This window comes from Vigna unguiculata, unplaced genomic scaffold (genome assembly GCF_004118075.2).
Source record: "Vigna unguiculata cultivar IT97K-499-35 unplaced genomic scaffold, ASM411807v1 contig_3, whole genome shotgun sequence".
Lineage (NCBI taxonomy): Eukaryota > Viridiplantae > Streptophyta > Magnoliopsida > Fabales > Fabaceae > Vigna > Vigna unguiculata.
The window spans coordinates 253061-272500 of record NW_021011005.1 but is presented as its reverse complement, the minus strand read 5'-3'; the positions used below and the strand labels follow the sequence as shown (position 1 = coordinate 272500).

At 33.8% G+C, this 19440-nt stretch overlaps 3 non-coding genes and 2 pseudogenes across 5 annotated transcripts in view; 3 read left to right on the top strand and 2 right to left on the bottom strand.

Moving 5' to 3' along the window:
- Window positions 1-181, top strand: part of LOC114171545 — a 3907-nt pseudogene extending 3726 nt beyond the window's left edge. The window contains exon 1 of the transcript XR_003601581.1: window positions 1-181. This exon is cut by the window's left edge and continues 3726 nt beyond it. The product of XR_003601581.1 is annotated as a photosystem II CP43 reaction center protein-like (transcript).
- A 562-nt stretch (window positions 182-743) lies between these two features.
- On the top strand, window positions 744-814 carry TRNAG-GCC. The gene has a single exon. It is a non-coding gene; the product is annotated as a tRNA-Gly (tRNA).
- Window positions 815-10229: 9415 nt separating this feature from the next.
- TRNAT-UGU lies at window positions 10230-10302 on the bottom strand. Its single transcript has one exon. It is a non-coding gene; the product is annotated as a tRNA-Thr (tRNA).
- An 817-nt stretch (window positions 10303-11119) lies between these two features.
- Window positions 11120-14475, bottom strand: LOC114171565 (annotated as a pseudogene). Its single transcript, XR_003601583.1, has 2 exons — window positions 13723-14475; window positions 11120-13310 (listed from the first exon to the last, which is right to left on the bottom strand). The product of XR_003601583.1 is annotated as an NAD(P)H-quinone oxidoreductase subunit K, chloroplastic-like (transcript).
- On the top strand, window positions 12139-12211 carry TRNAF-GAA. Its single transcript has one exon. It is a non-coding gene; the product is annotated as a tRNA-Phe (tRNA).
- Window positions 14476-19440: the final 4965 nt, after the last annotated feature.

Here is a 19440-nt window from a genome sequence, read left to right as displayed (position 1 = left end):
AAAAATGTTCTATTTTCCGGTACATCATTATGGATTGGATTAGTGTTTCTAGTGGGTATTCTTAATTCTCTCATTTCTTGAAGTTCTTTTTATTCTAGATTAAAAATGAAATGACCCCTCCCTCAGAATTCTTTCGGATTGTCAGCCATAAAGGGAATAGATCAGTTCCTAAAAAAAAAAAGAAAACTATAACACATTACATTCTAAGGGGGAGTAAACTTCTTCTATTGGAAAAATCTTATATCTTATACTTATATGGTGGTACATTGTGAAACTAAAAGAAATAAAATAGAAAAAATGAACTATAAAAATTTGAATTTCATTTGAATATTCTATTCATATTAATATGATATGAATAGAATATTCAAATGAAATACTATAAATCTATTTATACGTCGTCTAGTATTTAATAATATAGAATATCTATCTGTATCTCTATATAGATAAATATAATTTTTTATTAATAGGAACTTACTTTTTTAAGAAAAAAGTAAATCAAAATATTCGATAGAATGATAATTTCAATTCAATTATATAGATATATAGAAAAAAACCATATATAATAATAGAAATGTAATAATAGAAATGGGAATTCTTGATAAAAATGAATAGTAATAGAAAATATTTTATTTGGGAGACAATATCTATTATCTAAATTTCTTTTTCATTATCCCTATATCCCTATATAGAATATCAGGCCCATCTCTGTATAAATAGAATCGCATATCAAGTACAATGAAAACGCGGATATAGTCGAATGGTAAAATTTCTCTTTGCCAAGGAGAAGACGCGGGTTCGATTCCCGCTATCCGCCCTATGTATTTAATAGTCATAGTATGAAAAATGCCATAGAATTTACTGCGTATAATGCCCTTCTTCTTGAAACCTTGTTTTTTTATCAAATTCAAAAAGTTGCGGAGACGGGATTTGAACCCGTAACCTCAAGGTTATGAGCCTTGCGAGCTACCAAGTTGCTCTACTCCGCGATAAAGAAAAGAATTGATAACTAATGAACAAAAACAAAGATGGAATGCGTCCCTTTACCATATCTATATAAATAGAATAAACCATTTATACATAACGGTAAAGGGACCCTCCTATGATCGCTGATAATAAAATGAAAAAAATGAAGATAATTGGAAATCCTTACCAACTGGATCTTGTTGCACCCGGCAAGAAACATGCATGAACCATTTCCCGAAGTATGTGTCCAGATAATCCAAAGTCTCGATAATTAGCTCTCGGTCTTCCGGTCGAAAAACAACGTCGATGAAGACGTATAGGTGCACTATTACGCGGTAGTGATTCTAATTTTCCATGAATTTCCCATTTCTCACTTAACGACGGAACTTTGCTTATTTCTTTTTTTGAGGATCGGCGAATCAAATGATATTTCTGTTCCAATTTTTGTCTCTTCTTTTCCCTCTGAATAACACTTTTCCTTGCCATAATGGTTAATTTGCTATTAGCATCAATGATAGAAGTCGGATCCTAGATGTATAAGTGGCTTCTCTTCCCTATAGAAGGAAATGAGATTCTTGCCAGATATATATAATAAAGAATTCAATTAACCGAATTTGCCCGATGTAGAGGCAATTAAGAAGGCTGCATAAGTAAATATATAACCTACGGAAAAGTGGGCTAGTCCAACCAATCTTGCTTGCACAATGGAAAGAGCCACTGGTTTATCTCTCCATCGAATCAAATTAGCCAAAGGTGTACGTTCATGAGCCCATGCCAAAGTTTCAATCAATTCCTGCCAATATCCGCGCCAAGAAATTAAGAACATAAATCCAGTAGCCCAAACAAGATGTCCAAACAAGAACATCCATGCCCAGACTGATAAACTATTCATACCAAAAGGGTTATATCCATTGATAAGTTGTGAAGAGTTCAACCATAGATAATCTCTTAACCATCCCATCAAATAGGTAGAAGATTCATTAAACTGTGAAATATTACCCTGCCATAGTGTAATGTGTTTCCAATGCCAATAAAAAGTAACCCATCCAATGGTATTTAACATCCAGAAAACTGCCAAATAAAATGCGTCCCAAGCGGAAATATCACAAGTTCCGCCTCGTCCCGGGCCATCACAAGGAAAACTATAACCAAAATCTTTTTTATCAGGCATTAACTTAGAACCACGCGCATCCAAAGCACCTTTTACTAAAATCAAAGTAGTTGTATGTAAACCAAGAGCAATAGCATGATGAACCAAGAAGTCTCCAGGCCCTATTGTTAAGAATAGAGAATTACTATTCTCATTTACAGCGTTTAACCAACCAGGCAACCATATGCTTCGTCCCGCATTGAACGCCGGACTGTTCGTTGAAGATAAAAGTATATCGAACCCATAGGAAGTTTTACCATGAGCAGATTGTATCCATTGGGCAAATATAGGTTCAATCAAAATTTGTTTCTCCGGAGTACCAAAAGCAAGCATGACATCGTTATGGACATAAAGTCCCAGAGTATGGAACCCCAGAAAGAGGCTAGCCCAACTTAAGTGGGATATGATAGCTTCTTTATGGTCTAACATTCTTGCCAAGACATTATCTTGATTCTGCTCTGGATTATAATCTCTAATAAAAAAGATAGCTCCATGAGCAAAAGCCCCTGTCATAATGAAGCCTGCTATATATTGATGATGAGTATATAAGGCAGCTTGAGTAGTAAAGTCTTGCGCTATAAACGCATAAGCAGGTAAAGAGTACATGTGTTGTGCTACCAAGGAAGTAATAACCCCTAAAGAGGCTAGAGCAAGACCTAATTGAAAATGAATTGAATTATTGATTGTATCATAAAGACCCTTATGCCCACGCCCCAATCTACCCCCCGGAGGAGTATGTGCTTCTAAAAGATCTTTAATACTGTGACCAATCCCGAAATTAGTTCTATACATATGGCCAGCAACTAGAAAAATAAACGCAATAGCCAAATGATGGTGTGCAATATCAGTTAACCATAAACTTTGAGTTTGCGGATGAAATCCTCCGAGAAGTGTTAGAATAGCAGTTCCTGCTCCTTGAGGGGTACCAAATATATGATTATTGGAATCTGGGTTTTGAGCATAAAGATTCCACTGACCTGTAAAAAATGGACCTAATCCCTCGGGGTGCGGCAAGATATCTAATAAATTGTTCCATCGAACGGATTCCCCCCTGGACCCCGGAATAGCAACATGAACTAAATGCCCTGTCCAAGCCAAGGAACTTACTCCGAATAGTCCTGACAAATGATGATTGAGGCGGGATTCGGCATTTTTAAACCACGAAACACTCGGTTTCCATTTTGGTTGTAGGTGTAACCAACCTGCTATTAAAGATATAATAGAAAGTATTAATAGAAAAATAGCTCCAGTATAAAGATCCCCATTAGTACGTAAACCGATTGTATACCACCACTGATAAACACCAGAATAGGCTATATTAACAGGACCTAGAGCACCCCCTCGAGTAAAAGCTTCTACAGCTGGTTGACCAAAATGAGGATCCCAAATTGCATGAGCAATAGGTCTTACATGTAAAGGATCCTGTACCCATGTCTCAAAATTACCTTGCCAAGCTACATGAAAGAGATTCCCGGAAGTCCACAGAAAAATGATTGCTAATTGCCCGAAATGAGAAGCAAAAATATTCTGATAAAGACGTTCCTCAGTAATATCATCATGACTTTCGAAGTCATGTGCGGTAGCAATACCAAACCAAATACGACGAGTAGTGGGGTCTTGAGCTAAGCCTTGACTAAAGCTTGGAAATCTTAATGCCATAATGATTTTCAAATCCTCCTAGCTATTATCCTACTGCAATAATTCTTGCTAAGAAGAATGCCCATGTTGTGGCAATTCCACCTAGAAGGTAATGTGTTACTCCTACAGCACGTCCTTGTACAATGCTCAAGGCTCTGGGCTGAGTAGCAGGAGCAACTTTTAATTTATTATGAGCCCAAACAATGGATTCAATAAGTTCTTGCCAATAACCACGCCCGCTGAATAGAAACATTAAACTAAAAGCCCATACAAAATGTGCACCCAAGAAAAAAAGACCATATGCAGATAATGAAGAACCATAAGACTGAATTACCTGGGATGCCTGCGCCCATAAGAAATCACGAAGCCACCCATTAATGGTAATGGAACTCTGCGCAAAATTTCCTCCTGTGATATGAGTTACTATCCCTTGATCACTTATACTACCCCAAACATCTGACTGCATTTTCCAACTGAAATGGAATATAACTACGGAAATTGAATTGTACATCCAAAATAGTCCTAAGAAGACATGATCCCAAGCGGATACTTGGCATGTCCCCCCTCTTCCAGGTCCATCACAAGGGAAACGAAAACCTAGATTTGCTTTATCCGGTATCAATCGTGAACTACGAGCAAATAGAACACCCTTTAAGAGTATCAATACTGTTACATGAATTGTAAATGCATGAATATGATGGACCAAAAAATCCGCAGTTCCTAAAGGAATAGGTAACAAAGCAACTTTACCGCCCACTGCTACTAAATTTTCACCTCCCCAAGTCAAACTGGTACTTGTTGCTGCACCTGGGGCTGTTGTGCCAGGTGCTAAAGCGTGGGTATTTTGTATCCATTGAGCAAAGATCGGCTGTAATTGTATAGCAGTATCTGAAAACATATCTTGAGGGCGCCCTAATGCGCTCATGGTATCATTATGAATATACAAACCAAAACTGTGAAAACCTAAAAAGATACATACCCAGTTAAGATGTGATATGATTGAATCACGATGTCTAAGGACACGATCTAATAGATCGTTGTATCGAATAGTCGGATCATAATCTCTTACCATAAAAATCGCTGCATGCGCAGCAGCACCGACTATGAGAAATCCACCAATCCACATGTGATGTGTAAACAATGACAGTTGTGTACCATAGTCAGTAGCTAGGTATGGATAAGGAGGCATAGAATACATATGGTGAGCTACAACAATGGTCAAAGAGCCTAACATAGCTAGATTAATAGATAATTGAGCATGCCATGACGTTGTTAGAATCTCATATATACCTTTATGACCCTGGCCTGTAAATGGACCTTTATGTGCCTCTAAAATGTCTTTTATATTGTGACCAATACCCCAGTTGGTCCTATACATGTGACCCGCTATCAAGAAAAGAATTGCAATAGCTAAATGATGGTGTATAATATCGGTCAGCCATAAACCTCCAGTTACTGGATCTAATCCTCCACGAAAAGTAAGAAATTCTCCGTATTTTGACCAATTCAAGGTAAAAAATGGGGTTGCTCCCTCGGAAAAACTCGGATAAAGTTGAGCCAAAAGATCCCGATTTAGGATAAATTCATGAGGAAGTGGTATCTCTTTGGGATCTACTGCAGCATTTAGAAATTGGTTAATCGGTAAAGATACATGTATTTGATGTCCTGCCCAAGAAAGAGACCCCAACCCTAGGAGCCCTGTCAAATGGTGATTCAACATAGATTCTACATCTTGGAACCAAGCCAATTTTGGAGCAGCTTTGTGATAATGAAACCAACCAGCAAAAAGCATTAAGGCTGCAAAGACCAATGCACCAATTGCAGTACAATAGAGTTGTAATTCATTAGTTATTCCAGATGCTCTCCAAATCTGAAAAAAACCAGAGGTTATTTGTATTCCTCGGAACCCCCCCCTACATCACCATTCAATATTTCTTGACCCACTATTGGCCAAACCACCTGAGCACTAGGCCTAATGTGAGTAGGATCACTTAACCATGCCTCATAATTGGAAAAACGAGCACCATGAAAATACATGCCACTCAGCCAAAGAAAGATGATAGAGAGTTGGCCAAAATGCGCACTAAAAACTTTTCGGGAAATCTCCTCTAAATCATTAGTATGGCTATCAAAATCATGAGCGTCAGCATGTAGGTTCCAGATCCAAGTAGTAGTATCTGGTCCCTTAGCTATTGTTCTTGAGAAATGACCAGGTTTTGCCCATTCCTCAAAAGAAGTTTTTATAGGATCCCTATCTACCAAAATTTTAACTTCTGGTTCCGGTGAACGAATAATCATTGAGTCCTCCTCTTTCCAGACAACACATACAAAGAGACCTGCCAACATAAAACAGAATTAGTGAACTTATTAGAGATGTTTCTATTGAGTTTTGTTCTCTCCTATCTCTCATGTATTGGATATCTTAGTAAATTTCATTTCTTTAGTTTTTCACTAGAACAATTATGATCTCGAAGTCAATTCGGGGCAAGTGTTCGAATCTATTATGACATAAGAGTGAGGCGCTCAACGGACCTATTTTAATCTTCTAAGACCTTTTTGGGAACTCTGAATGGAAGTTCAATAATTTTTCGTGCAGCCTAATCAAATGTATTCAGATTTTATTCTAATTCTATTCCTTAGATTTTATTTTTTTTTTTAGATAAAGTATAAGTATGTACTCTATTTCAAATTGAGCAGGCATTAGCATTCATTATTAGGCAATATACCTATATTTTATTTCTTTTTTTGAAGGTCTCTTTTCTTAATTTGATTGAATATTAGTTTAAATAACAGAAAAAAGGAGAAAATTATCTACTGTATCCACATCTCGTTTATTTCTATGAAATACTAGACAAAATCGAACAAAATTAGAAGGGATATATTTAAATTATGTGATTGGTCGTTCCTATAGAAATGATTTTTGAATTTGATAGGGACAAGAAACAAGAATTTATAACAATATATATTTATCTATCTATATCTTTATATAGATAGATAAATATATAAGAAAAAAAAGAAACAGAGTGTTCTTATTCAAAACGCCCTGTGATCTTCAACCAATTCTGTGCTGCAATATAATTACCGGGGGTGAGAGCTATAGCTTGTTTCCAATATTCAGCGGCTTGATTAAACCAAGACTCCGCAACTTCTGAGTCTCCCTGCCGAATGGCCTGTTCTCCTCGGTCGAAATAGGTGAGTCAATTCCTTTCCTTAGAACCGTACTTGAGAATTTCCTGACTCATACGGCTCAGTAGTCAATTCTTTTTTTGTTCTATTATCTTGAAGTTAACTAAAAGAAAAAAAGAAATTATTAATATGAGTTTCAAACTTTCATTTTTACTAATAAATAAAGAATTTCAAAGAATTTCATCTTTTTTTTTAGTTTTATCTTTTCTCCTACCTTCAGAAAAGGGAATAAAGCATTGGCATTAACGCCCTAATTCTAATTTTCTGAAAGGTAACTATCTCGATTTTATATATCATATACAAAAATATATGATAGATTCATTTCTATAGAATCTTGGTAAAAGTTTTTTCTTTCTTATCTTATAAGTTCTTATAAGTAAAGAGAAAATACTTTCTATCTTTGGGATTTGATACTACACCGCTGCTCAAAATACCAGGGGATCCTTTTTATTACATAAGTGGATTCCTGACTTCTTTATTTATCATGAGATAAGGAAGCAGTTTTTATTATATCGATTGAAAACCGTGTTAATTGATCCTTACGATGCTTCCTTTATCAATTAGATCTTTTATCCATAGAAAAAGAGGGTATCTAGACATATCGATTTCTTCATATTTTTACTTCTATGAAGTTTCTTTGCTACAGCTGATAAAAATCGTTGTTTTGAACGATATATATATGTAGAAAGCCTTTCTTATTTATAATTATTTATATTTCTATATTTCTTATATTAAAATTTGTGGATTTGCTTGTTCTTTTCTTTTTTCTTTCTATAGTGGAGATAGTCGCACGTAATGACAGATCACGGCCATATTATTAAAAGCTTGGGGTAAAAATGGGTTTCGTTCGAGCGCCCGAAAATAATATTCCAAAGCTTTAGTATGTTCTCCGTTACTTGTGTGAATAAGGCCTATGTTATAAAGTATATAACTTCGATCATAGGGATCAATTTCCAGTCGCATAGCCTCATAATAATTCTGTAAAGCTTCTGCATAATTTCCTTCAGATTGAGCTGACATCCGTTACGGTCGTCATTCGGTTCAAAGAATCTCCGCTCCAGAACTGTACGTGAGATTTTCATCTCATACGGCTCCCCCCTTATGTGTGTAATGAGAAAAATCCATCAAATCAAAAAATATTCCAGTATTCTCATTCTCAACTGAACAGAGCTAGTGTTTTTACAATAAATCTCTAGCCAACCTTCCTGTCAAAAATTATTTCTTAACATTAAGTATGTAGGTACTTGATAAAAAAAAATAAGAACTTCAACAATTTCTTTGTCCTCTACGCTGCTTAATTTCCTGGAATTAGTCACCTCAATAATCTTCGATGGTTCTATGGGTATCCAAAATATGAACGAGATGGATATTTATTGTCCCAACCATTCCTGTTAGTCCCAATCTCGATAAGCCATGGATATAGATAGATACAAAGTTTTCGTGTCCTTGATTCCCAAGCGTAGTGCTTCTTTCCCAATGTTGCCTATCAGTACTAGTAATTTGGGGTTGACCTAACCCCATAAGTATAGGTATAACCTTTCGCTTAATACTAGAAACCTAAAATTCAAGCATATAAGGCTTCATTAATCGAGGATACACGACAGAAGGAATTAATCCTTTTATTTACAAATTTCACCTTCAACACGCGTGGGGTTTTTCCATTCCATTTTTTTTTGACCGAAATCGGTCAAAAAAAATGGAATCAAATCACACCATCTCTGTAATAAGTGAATGCCCTTTTTTCTCCTGAAGTTGTCGGAATTATTCGTAATAAGATATTGGCTACAATTGAAAAGGTCTTATCTATAAAATTTTCATTTATCCGAGATCTAGGCATAGGTAGAAATCCATTCTATAATTTAATTAATCATGGTGTGAGAAATCAATCCCACAAATAAAGGAATTGTATAATTATAATACAGTGCGAAATAACGTAAAAATGAACTCATCAATCAAATTTGTTTATCCTAAGACCTTGTAGGAGGTTTTTTTTTAATTTTACTTTGTATTTTTATAGTTTGAATAGGTTTTATGCATTTATGAAAAATAGGATTGATTCACTATTCAACATTCAACCGGTTTCTGGGCATCATTATATAGGAGAGATGGCCGAGTGGTTCAAGGCGTAGCATTGGAACTGCTATGTAGGCTTTTTGTTTACCGGGGGTTCGAATCCCTCTCTTTCCGAATCTTTACCAAATTCATCAATATTACTCATCCCAATGCATACCATTATTTCATATTTCAAATTTGTTTGTTGATATGGACAACTTTATATTCCTCATTTTTCGGTAATACAAAAAATAGTGGATAACGGGTGGGCAAGGAATAAAAATTTTCGCATATCCATGTCTATGATATATGAATAGCAGAAAATCCTTGTAAAAAAAACTCTTGTTATTTTAGTTAAGTTTAAGTTTGACGAGAATAATATTCTACAACCAGTAATTCATTTATTTTCAAACCAACCCATTTATTATCTATTATTTGATTAATTAAACCTTTATATTGGAAAGGGTGAACAGTCAAATGATTTGGCAATTTCTCATGGGGGGCTGAATCAAAATAATTTTGAATAAGAGTTTTAGATTTTTGTTCATCCTTTGCTGTAATAATATCTTGAGGTTTACAACGATAACTTGGTATATCCACTATACGACCATTAACTAAAACATGTCTATGGTTTATAAATTGGCGGGCTTGAGGAATAGTCGCAGCCATACCCAATCGAAAAAGTATGTTATCCAAGCGCATTTCAAGTAGTTGTAATAAAACCTGACCAGTTGATCCTTTAGCTTTTCCGGAGATACGAACGTATTTAAGCAATTGTCGTTCTGTAAGACCATAATGAAAACGCAATTTTTGTTTTTCTTCTAAACGAATACGATATTGAGATTTTTTACTGAAGCGCAATTGATTTCGAAATTCGTTTTTGACTGTTGGCCTTTTACTAGTAAGTCCTGGTAAATATCCTAGACGACGTATTTTTTTGAAACGAGGTCCTCTGTAACGTGACATAAAAACTCCTTTTTTAAAATGAAAAATCTTATAAATCGAAATGAAAACTAAACGAAATGAAAAATATTATAGAATTCTAAATGAAGCGAAATCTACTAAAGTTTTATAGTACAAAGAAGAATTAGATGAATTTTATCAATATCCGAATTTATTGTATATAAAAGAATACAAAAAAGTAGGTTAATTTCTTGATTTCTTCCGCAGAGATCGAACTCTCCCAATTTTTTATTTCTAAAAAAGATATTATCAATTATGTAAAAAACAAATAGAGAAAAGCCGGTTATCGGATTCGAACCGATGACCATCGCATTACAAATGCGATGCTCTAACCTCTGAGCTAAACCGGCTAATGTAAACGAAATATACATATGCAGAAGAATTGAATGGGATCTTAGTTATCAATTTTTAGTTATTTATAACAAAATTCAAATTAATACAAACATCAAAAATAGAGAAAGAAAATATAGAAAATCAAACCCAATTTTTATTATTTCTATTATTTATTTTATCTGATAACATAAAGTGCAAGATAATAATTAATATTATATTAATATAATTTATTTAATATAATTTATTTCGATCTACTATTCTAGATATATATTATTAAATTGATTTCTTTCAAAAAGATTATTTATTAGTACTTAAAGTAAATTTGAATAAATATAAATTTTAGTAAATATTTATTAAGGAATTCCATATTTCTAAGTAAATGTCTAATTCTATATTATATTCAATTAAAAGAATGGTTTTTTTTAGCCACTAGATTCGTTTTAGTTATATAAATTGTATATGAATAAATGGATTGTTTATTTTCTTTTTTTTTTTAAGCAAAAACAAAAAAAAAAAAAGAATCGACCATTCGAGTATTCTAAATTGTATGAAAAAAGAAGATAAGTAGGTACATAGAAGATAAGTAGATATGTGGTCTATATCTGTGTATATTGAATTGTTAATATATAGATATTAGAATTAGTTCTGATTCAAACAAATAAAGGTATCCAATATAGATGAAATAAAATCTATAAAATTGGAGAAAGGGGTTTTTAATATTTAATAAAATAATATGTATTTAATGAATTCAAAAGTTCCCGCATAATTCTCATAATAGAAATGAAAAAAAAAGCATTCTATTATAATCAGATTCAAATAAAAAAAAAGATGGGGATATGGCGAAATTGGTAGACGCTACGGACTTAATTGGATTGAGTTTTGGTATGGAAACTTACCAAGTAATAATTTTCAAATTCAGAGAAACCCTGGAATTCACAATGGGCAATCCTGAGCCAAATCCTGTTTTCTGAAAACAAATAAAAATTCAGAAAGTGATAATAAAAAAGGGATAGGTGCAGAGACTCTATGGAAGCTGTTCTAACAAACGAAATTGACGACTTTTTTTATTGCATTAGTAAAAGAATCCTTTCACCAAAATTACAGGAATGGATCAAAGATAAACATTTAGAAACATATATATATACTGAAATACTCTTTCAATTTGTTACTTTTTATTTTATTATTGAAGATCTATTTGTGATAAAAATATTCACAAATGAAAAATGTGAATCAAATCAATTCGAAGTTGAAGAAAAGATGGAATATTTATTGATGAAATTATTCACTTCATCATAATCGGCTAAAACCCTTGAAGAACTGATAAATCAGATGAGAATAAAGATAGAGTCCTATTCTACATGTCAATACCGACAACAATGAAATTGAAAGTAAGAGGAAAATCCGTCGACTTAAGAAATCATGAGGGTTCAAGTCCCTCTATCCCCAAAAATACTTTTTCATTTTCTAATTTTTTTCCTATATCCTCTCTATCTTGAAGTCCTTATTTATGTGTTTTATTCGATTTATTATTTCCCAACGAAATTGGAATTTTTATTTTCATCAATTTCCTATCTATCATAATTTTCTTATCTATCATAATGACAAGGGACGAGTTTTGGAATAGATATAAATATATATGTGAAACACATAGAATTTTTTTTAATCAGAAATGTATAAATTAATATCTTATTTTTTAGCAAGGAATTTTCATATGCGTAATTAACGATTAACAATAAAAAATAATTATTACTGCGGAAACTCACTTACAAACTTTTTTTTTACTTAGTTGATATAGATTCATTAACATAGATTTTAAAAATCTTTTAAAATCAAAGTATTAAGCTTCAAGAATGGTCGGGATAGCTCAGTTGGTAGAGCAGAGGACTGAAAATCCTCGTGTCACCAGTTCAAATCTGGTTCCTGACACAAGATTCATTTGTATGAGTATCTATCCCCCATATTCATTAAAATGAATATGGGGGATAGATACTCATACAAATTTGTGTTCTTCTAGATTCTGATACATAACATATTTCTTTGATCTATTTAGGTATCTGTAGATATACTTTTCCTAGATGATTAAAGAATAGATGCAATTTTTTATTAGGTATATTCGCTTATCTATAGTATCTATATATATATAGATATAGATATATAGATAATGAATTCTTTATCTATTTTTTTCCTTTTTTTTCTGCGATACAAAAAAAGGTTTCTATTTCCATAATATTCGAGTGGTTTAATTAGTTGGTTAAAAGACCTAAAAGTCGAAGTTCTGGGGTGGAGTGAGAATATTAAGAATTCATCTGAGAAGGATTACCAAAATAGAATCGAGCCCTTTTCTTTGTGTTTTTTTTTTCGTGGCCGTATAATTGATGGTGATGTGCACGTTATATAGTTTATTATAAAGATAAAGAATTAGTTGATTATAAAGATAAAGAATTTTTGCAGTTCATCCTATTTCTTTTATTGGCTTGGCTGATAAGAACTCAGTATTGTTTTTGTTTTAGAATCTTAAGAAACTCCTATCCTATTTTAAACCCTATAATTATTCATTCTATTATTTCTGAATTTTGTGATTTCTCACATAATAATATCTGAATGCAACTTCCATTACTCTGCCTGATTTAATGTCAATCAATTATTTTGTCTGATCTATAACAGAATGTACTTATATTCTTTGACTGGGGTTGCAGAAGTTTGGATTAGTTTATTATTTTTATCATTTAGTGAGCATCTTGTATTTCATAAAAATTTGGAGCAATATAATCTTTACGCAAAGGCCATCCTATCCAATTTTCGGGCATTAAAATACGTCTTAGACGCGGATGACTATCATAAGAGATTCCCAACATATCATAAGATTCCTTTTCTTGAAAATCCGCACTTTTCCAAACCCAAAAAATCGAAGGAATTCTGGGATTTTTTCTTGATACAAATATTTTTATGCATACCTCTTCGGGTTGATTTATACCATACTCTATTCTTGTAAAATGATATACACTAGCTAAGAGTCCTCCGGGTGCTACATCATAGGCACATTGAGAACGTAGATAATTGTAACCATATACATATAAAATGACAGCAATGGAATGCCAATCCTCGGGCTTTATTTGTAAAGTCTCTATTCCTAGGTAATCGAAACCCAAGGATCTATGAATTAGTCCATGTTTGACTAGCCAAGAAGACAAACGACCTTGCATTTTTTGCTTCTCCTAAATTTTTTTTATGAGTTTGGTATTAGTATTTTCTATTACGATGAAATTTTTAAAATACGATGAAATTTTTAAAAAAGGAATTGCTTTTTATTATTGTACTTTAAAAAAATGTGTCAGACGATATCTCTGAAGTAGATGGCGGTTGATAGAAAAATTCTTGACCATAATTGTCAGTATAAGTACTGTATCCAACATGAAACTTATGGTTGGTAGTAAAACATCTATTCTCTCGTTGAAAACTCATTGGATCTTCATATATTTCTCGAGATATTTTCTTACGAAGTTTTGTTATAGCATCTATAATGGCCTCCGGTTTAGGTGGACAGCCCGGCAAATATACATCTACAGGAATTAGCTTATCTACGCCTCGAACAGTACTATAAGAATCGGTACTAAACATCCCCCCGTAATTGTACAGGCTCCCATAGCAATAACATATTTAGGTTCGGGCATTTGTTCATATAATCGAACTAAAGAAGGGGCCATTTTCATAGTTACAGTGCCCGCTGTTAAAATTAGGTCCGCCTGCCTAGGACTCGATCGTGGTACTAGTCCATAACGATCAAAATCGAATCGTGATCCTATTAATGAAGCAAATTCAATGAAGCAACAACTCGTACCATAAAGAAGCGGCCATAAACTGGATAATCTTGACCAATTTGAAAAATCATTTAATGTCGTTGAAATAACTGAATTTTGGGTTGTTTGATCAAGTAAGGGAAACTCAATGGAATTCATAATTGTCTCAATATTTTTTTTTCTAATTGTCTAAATAGTCAAGAATTAAGACCATTCTAATGCCCCCTTTCGCCATGCATAAACTGAACCAACAATTAGGATAAGCACGAATAAGAAAGCTTCTAAAAATACGGATACCCCTAATACATCGAAACTCATTGCCCATGGATAAAGAAAAACCGTTTCAACATCAAAAACAACAAAAATGAGAGCAAACATATAATAACGGATTCGAAATTGTAACCAAGCATCGCCTATTGGTTCTATTCCGGATTCATAACTAGAAAGTTTTTCCGGTCCCTTGCTAATGGGGGCTAAAATTCCAGAAATTAGAAATGCCAAAATAGGAATCAAACTTGATATTATTAGAAATGCCCAAAAAATATCATATTCGTAAAGAAGAAACATAAAAGTACTCCTCTGAATGTAGAAAATATACCAAATTCATTTTCATTTTTAGTCTAAAGTCTCCATTTTTTTAGACTAGCTGAATATACTAATATTAATATTATTCTATCGAATATGAATATGTTCGAATAGAAAGTTACAAATTGTTTTTTTTTTAGTAATAGTCTTAGTAATGAGATCTATTCGATCCAAAATAGTATTAATATTATTAGTATCTGTAGGAATATTAGGGCTATACGGACTCGAACCGTAGACCTTCTCGGTAAAACAGATCAAACTAATTATTATCTAAATGATTTAAATTGTTTTCAAAACCCAACATGCATTTTTTTTTTGCATTGAGCTTTTTCATTAACTGATAAAAATATTAGTTAGTCCACCATCTTTTTTTTTTTTTACAGTAAAGAATAAAGAGATGATTCCCTATGCTCTTCTTTTTTATTTGTATAACAATCAAAGAGCACTACCAAAGTGTTTCAAAGAAGGATTATCTTGACGTAGGTCTGCTTCTGGCCTAGATCAACTTAAGTTAAATGGACTCTTTATCCACCTACTAAAATTAAAATAGAAGATAAGAAATGACACTTCATACACCTTAAAGTTCATAAAATAGGAAGAAAAGATAATCTTTTTTAGGTCCCTATACCCTTTATGTTTAGCATTGACGAGAAATGGGTATTCACCTTATCAATATCTCAAATCAATTATGGATTCGATTTTATGGCTAAACCCTTTGTCAGGCTAGTGTTCTCTTGTTTTGTTCCTTAAAATGGAGTAAGACACCGATTTCTTACTATAAGATAAACTTTTTTAATTACAAGATGAACTCCTCTGAAAAAAAGCATTGGCGCTCGTGTAAACGAGGTGCTCTACCTAACTGAGCTACAGCCCTTGTGTTTTTGATACATATTTTATCATAGTATGAAGATAATTGCTTGTCAAGATGAATATTACATGATCGAATCCCTTGAACGGGGGTTGGTATTGCTTATCAGTAATTTTACATTTATAATCAATTAATCTGATAGATGGGTACTCTTCTTTTTTTTTTTTTGAGGAGGAGTCCTAAATTACCTACTTAACTCAGTGGTTAGAGTATTGCTTTCATACGGCGGGAGTCATTGGTTCAAATCCAATAGTAGGTAAGGTATAGTTATAACTTATTAGATACCTTTGACTGTGGTATCTAATAAGCTTTTCTACTTACTTTTTTCTTCTGACTGTTTCTTTTTTCTTTTTATTGTTTTCGGATATTGGGACGCATCAATTTCAACTTGTTATGAAATAACATTGATAGCCTCTACTCGTGTTCTAGCTCGTCTAAGAGCTAGATTTGCCTCAATTGTTTGTCTCTTGCCTTCAGCCTTATTCAAATTAGTTTCTGCTATTTCAAGAGTTTGCTGTGCTTCTTGTGGATCAATGTCACTACCCTTTTCCGCATCATTTACTAAAACAGTTATCTCATTATTATTTATTCTAGCAAACCCCCCATCAGAGCCATTGTTAACCATTGGTCTTTAAGACGTATTCTCAAAATACCTATATCGACAGCTGAGGCAATAGGCGCATGATTAGGTAATACTCCAATTTGTCCGCTATTAGTAGGTAAAATGATTTCCTTCACTTCTGAATCCCAAACAATTCGATTGGGGGTCAATACACAAAGATTTAAAGTCATTTCTTCAAATTGCTCTCCGTTTCTAAGTTCGTAGCCTTCGCAGTAGCTTCATCGATATTACCTACCAAATAAAAGGCTTGTTCAGGAAGACCGTCTAATTCTCCAGAAAGAATCAAATTAAACCCTCTAATTGTTTCTACTAGACCAACATATTTTCCAGCCGAACCGGTAAAAACTTCTGCTACGAAAAAAGGTTGTGATAAGAAACGCTCAATTTTTCGTGCTCTTGCTACGGTTAAGCGATCTTCTTCGGATAATTCGTCCAAGCCAAGGATAGCTATAATGTCTTGAAGTTCTTTGTAACGTTGTAAAGTTTGTTTAACTCGTTGCGCAGTCTCATAATGTTCTTCACCAACGATTCGAGGTTGGAGCATAGTTGAGGTTGAATCTAAAGGATCTACTGCTGGATAGATACCTTTGGCGGCTAATCCTCTTGATAGTACAGTAGTAGCATCTAAATGTGCAAATGTCGTAGCAGGAGCAGGGTCAGTTAAATCGTCGGCAGGTACATAAACTGCTTGAATAGAAGTTATGGACCCTTCTTTGGTAGAAGTGATTCTTTCTTGTAAAGAACCCATTTCAGTACTAAGAGTGGGTTGATAACCCACAGCAGAGGGCATTCGACCCAATAAGGCAGATACTTCAGATCCTGCTTGAACGAAGCGGAAGATATTGTCGATAAATAGAAGTACATCTTGCTCATTGACATCTCGAAAATATTCCGCCATAGTTAGGGCAGTTAAACCAACTCTCATACGAGCTCCGGGTGGTTCATTCATTTGACCATATACTAAAGCTACTTTGGATTCTGCAATATTTTGTTCATTAATTACTCCAGATTCTTTCATTTCCATATAAAGATCATTTCCCTCGCGAGTACGCTCACCTACTCCGCCAAATACAGATACACCTCCATGAGCTTTGGCAATGTTATTGATCAATTCCATAATAAGTACTGTTTTACCCACTCCAGCTCCACCGAAAAGTCCTATTTTTCCTCCACGACGATAAGGAGCTAAAAGATCTACTACTTTTATTCCTGTTTCAAAAATAGATAATTTTGTATCTAATTGTATAAAGGTAGGCGCAGATCTATGAATGGGAGATGTTGTACGAGTATCTACAGGACCTAAATTATCAATCGGCTCTCCAAGCACGTTGAAAATTCGTCCTAGAGTTGCTCCGCCTACTGGAACACTTAGGGGAGTTCCTGTGTCAATAACTTGCATTCCTCTCATTAGACCATCTGTAGCACTCATAGCTACAGCCCTAACTCGATTATTTCCTAATAATTGTTGTACTTCACAAGTCACATTAATTTGTTGACCAACAGTATCTCGACCCTTAACTACCAGAGCATTGTAAATATTAGGCATCTTCCCCGGGGGAAAGGCTACATCTAGTACCGGACCAATTATTTGGTCAATATGTCCCAGATTTTTTTTTTCAATCGAAGAAACTTCAGGACCGGAAGTAGGAGGATTTATTCGCATATCAAAAGCCAATTTTTTTTTCCGAAAAAGTTTTTAAATCAAAAAGAAATGTTCGATAAGAAAGCAAGTTGATCGGTTAATTCAAAAAGAAATAAGAAATGGGAGTTAGTACTCCATTTTTTTGGTACTATTCCATCAATCCTCTTTAACTGTTTACTTACTTATTCAAATTCAATTATTGAATTCTTAAGCTTACTGCAGTTATTTTGAAAATTTCAATTGGATAAAATCTTTCGAAAGTCTTTTCTTTTTTTCTATCATTCTAGAAAATATCATCTATATTCTGTATGGAATTCGAACCTGTACCTTAATTTAGAATTCATTTTTTTTATCATTGGCTTTCGTATTTCCTCAGTAGACAATTTTTTAGACTTACCCTCTGTTTCCCTATTTTTTGACCTCTTTTTTTATTTTCCGGGGAGAAAGCTGCCTATTTTTACATCTAGGATTTACATAGACAACATATATCACTGTCAAGATTAAGAATAAATTATTATTATTATTTAGATTAGATCTTTCGATTTCAAAATTAAAAAATAAGATCAAATTGAAAAAAAAAAAAGATTGGGTTGCGCCATACATAGAAAAGAGTATACAATAATGATGTATTTGACAAATCAAATACCATCGTTTAATTTAATAATAACATAACGAACCTTTGGGATTAATTGATAATAGTAGTTGATTTTTGTAAAAGATTTCATTAACTCCTAAGTCATATCGAGTAGACCTTATTGTTTCAAGAATTCTTAATTCAAGAGTTGTAGGGAGGGATTTATGTCACCACAAACAGAGACTAAAGCAAGTGTTGGGTTCAAAGCTGGTGTTAAAGATTATAAATTGAATTATTATACTCCTGAGTATGAAACCAAAGATACTGATATCTTGGCAGCATTTCGAGTAACTCCTCAACCTGGAGTTCCACCTGAAGAAGCAGGTGCTGCGGTAGCCGCCGAATCTTCTACTGGTACATGGACAACTGTGTGGACCGATGGGCTTACCAGTCTTGATCGTTACAAAGGACGATGCTATCACATCGAACCTGTTGCTGGGGAAGAAAATCAATATATTGCTTACGTAGCTTATCCTTTAGACCTTTTTGAAGAAGGTTCTGTTACTAACATGTTTACTTCTATTGTCGGTAATGTATTTGGGTTCAAGGCACTGCGTGCTCTACGTCTGGAGGATTTGCGAATCCCAACCGCTTATATTAAAACTTTCCAAGGTCCGCCTCACGGCATCCAAGTTGAGAGAGATAAATTGAACAAGTATGGTCGTCCCCTATTAGGATGTACTATTAAACCTAAATTGGGGTTATCCGCTAAGAATTATGGTAGAGCTGTTTATGAATGTCTTCGTGGGGGACTTGATTTTACCAAAGATGATGAAAATGTGAATTCCCAACCATTTATGCGTTGGAGAGACCGTTTCTTATTTTGTGCTGAAGCGATTTTTAAATCACAGGCTGAAACAGGTGAAATCAAAGGGCATTACTTGAATGCAACTGCGGGTACATGCGAAGAAATGATGAAAAGAGCTGTATTTGCCAGAGAATTAGGCGTTCCTATCGTAATGCATGATTATTTAACAGGGGGATTCACTGCAAATACTAGCTTGGCT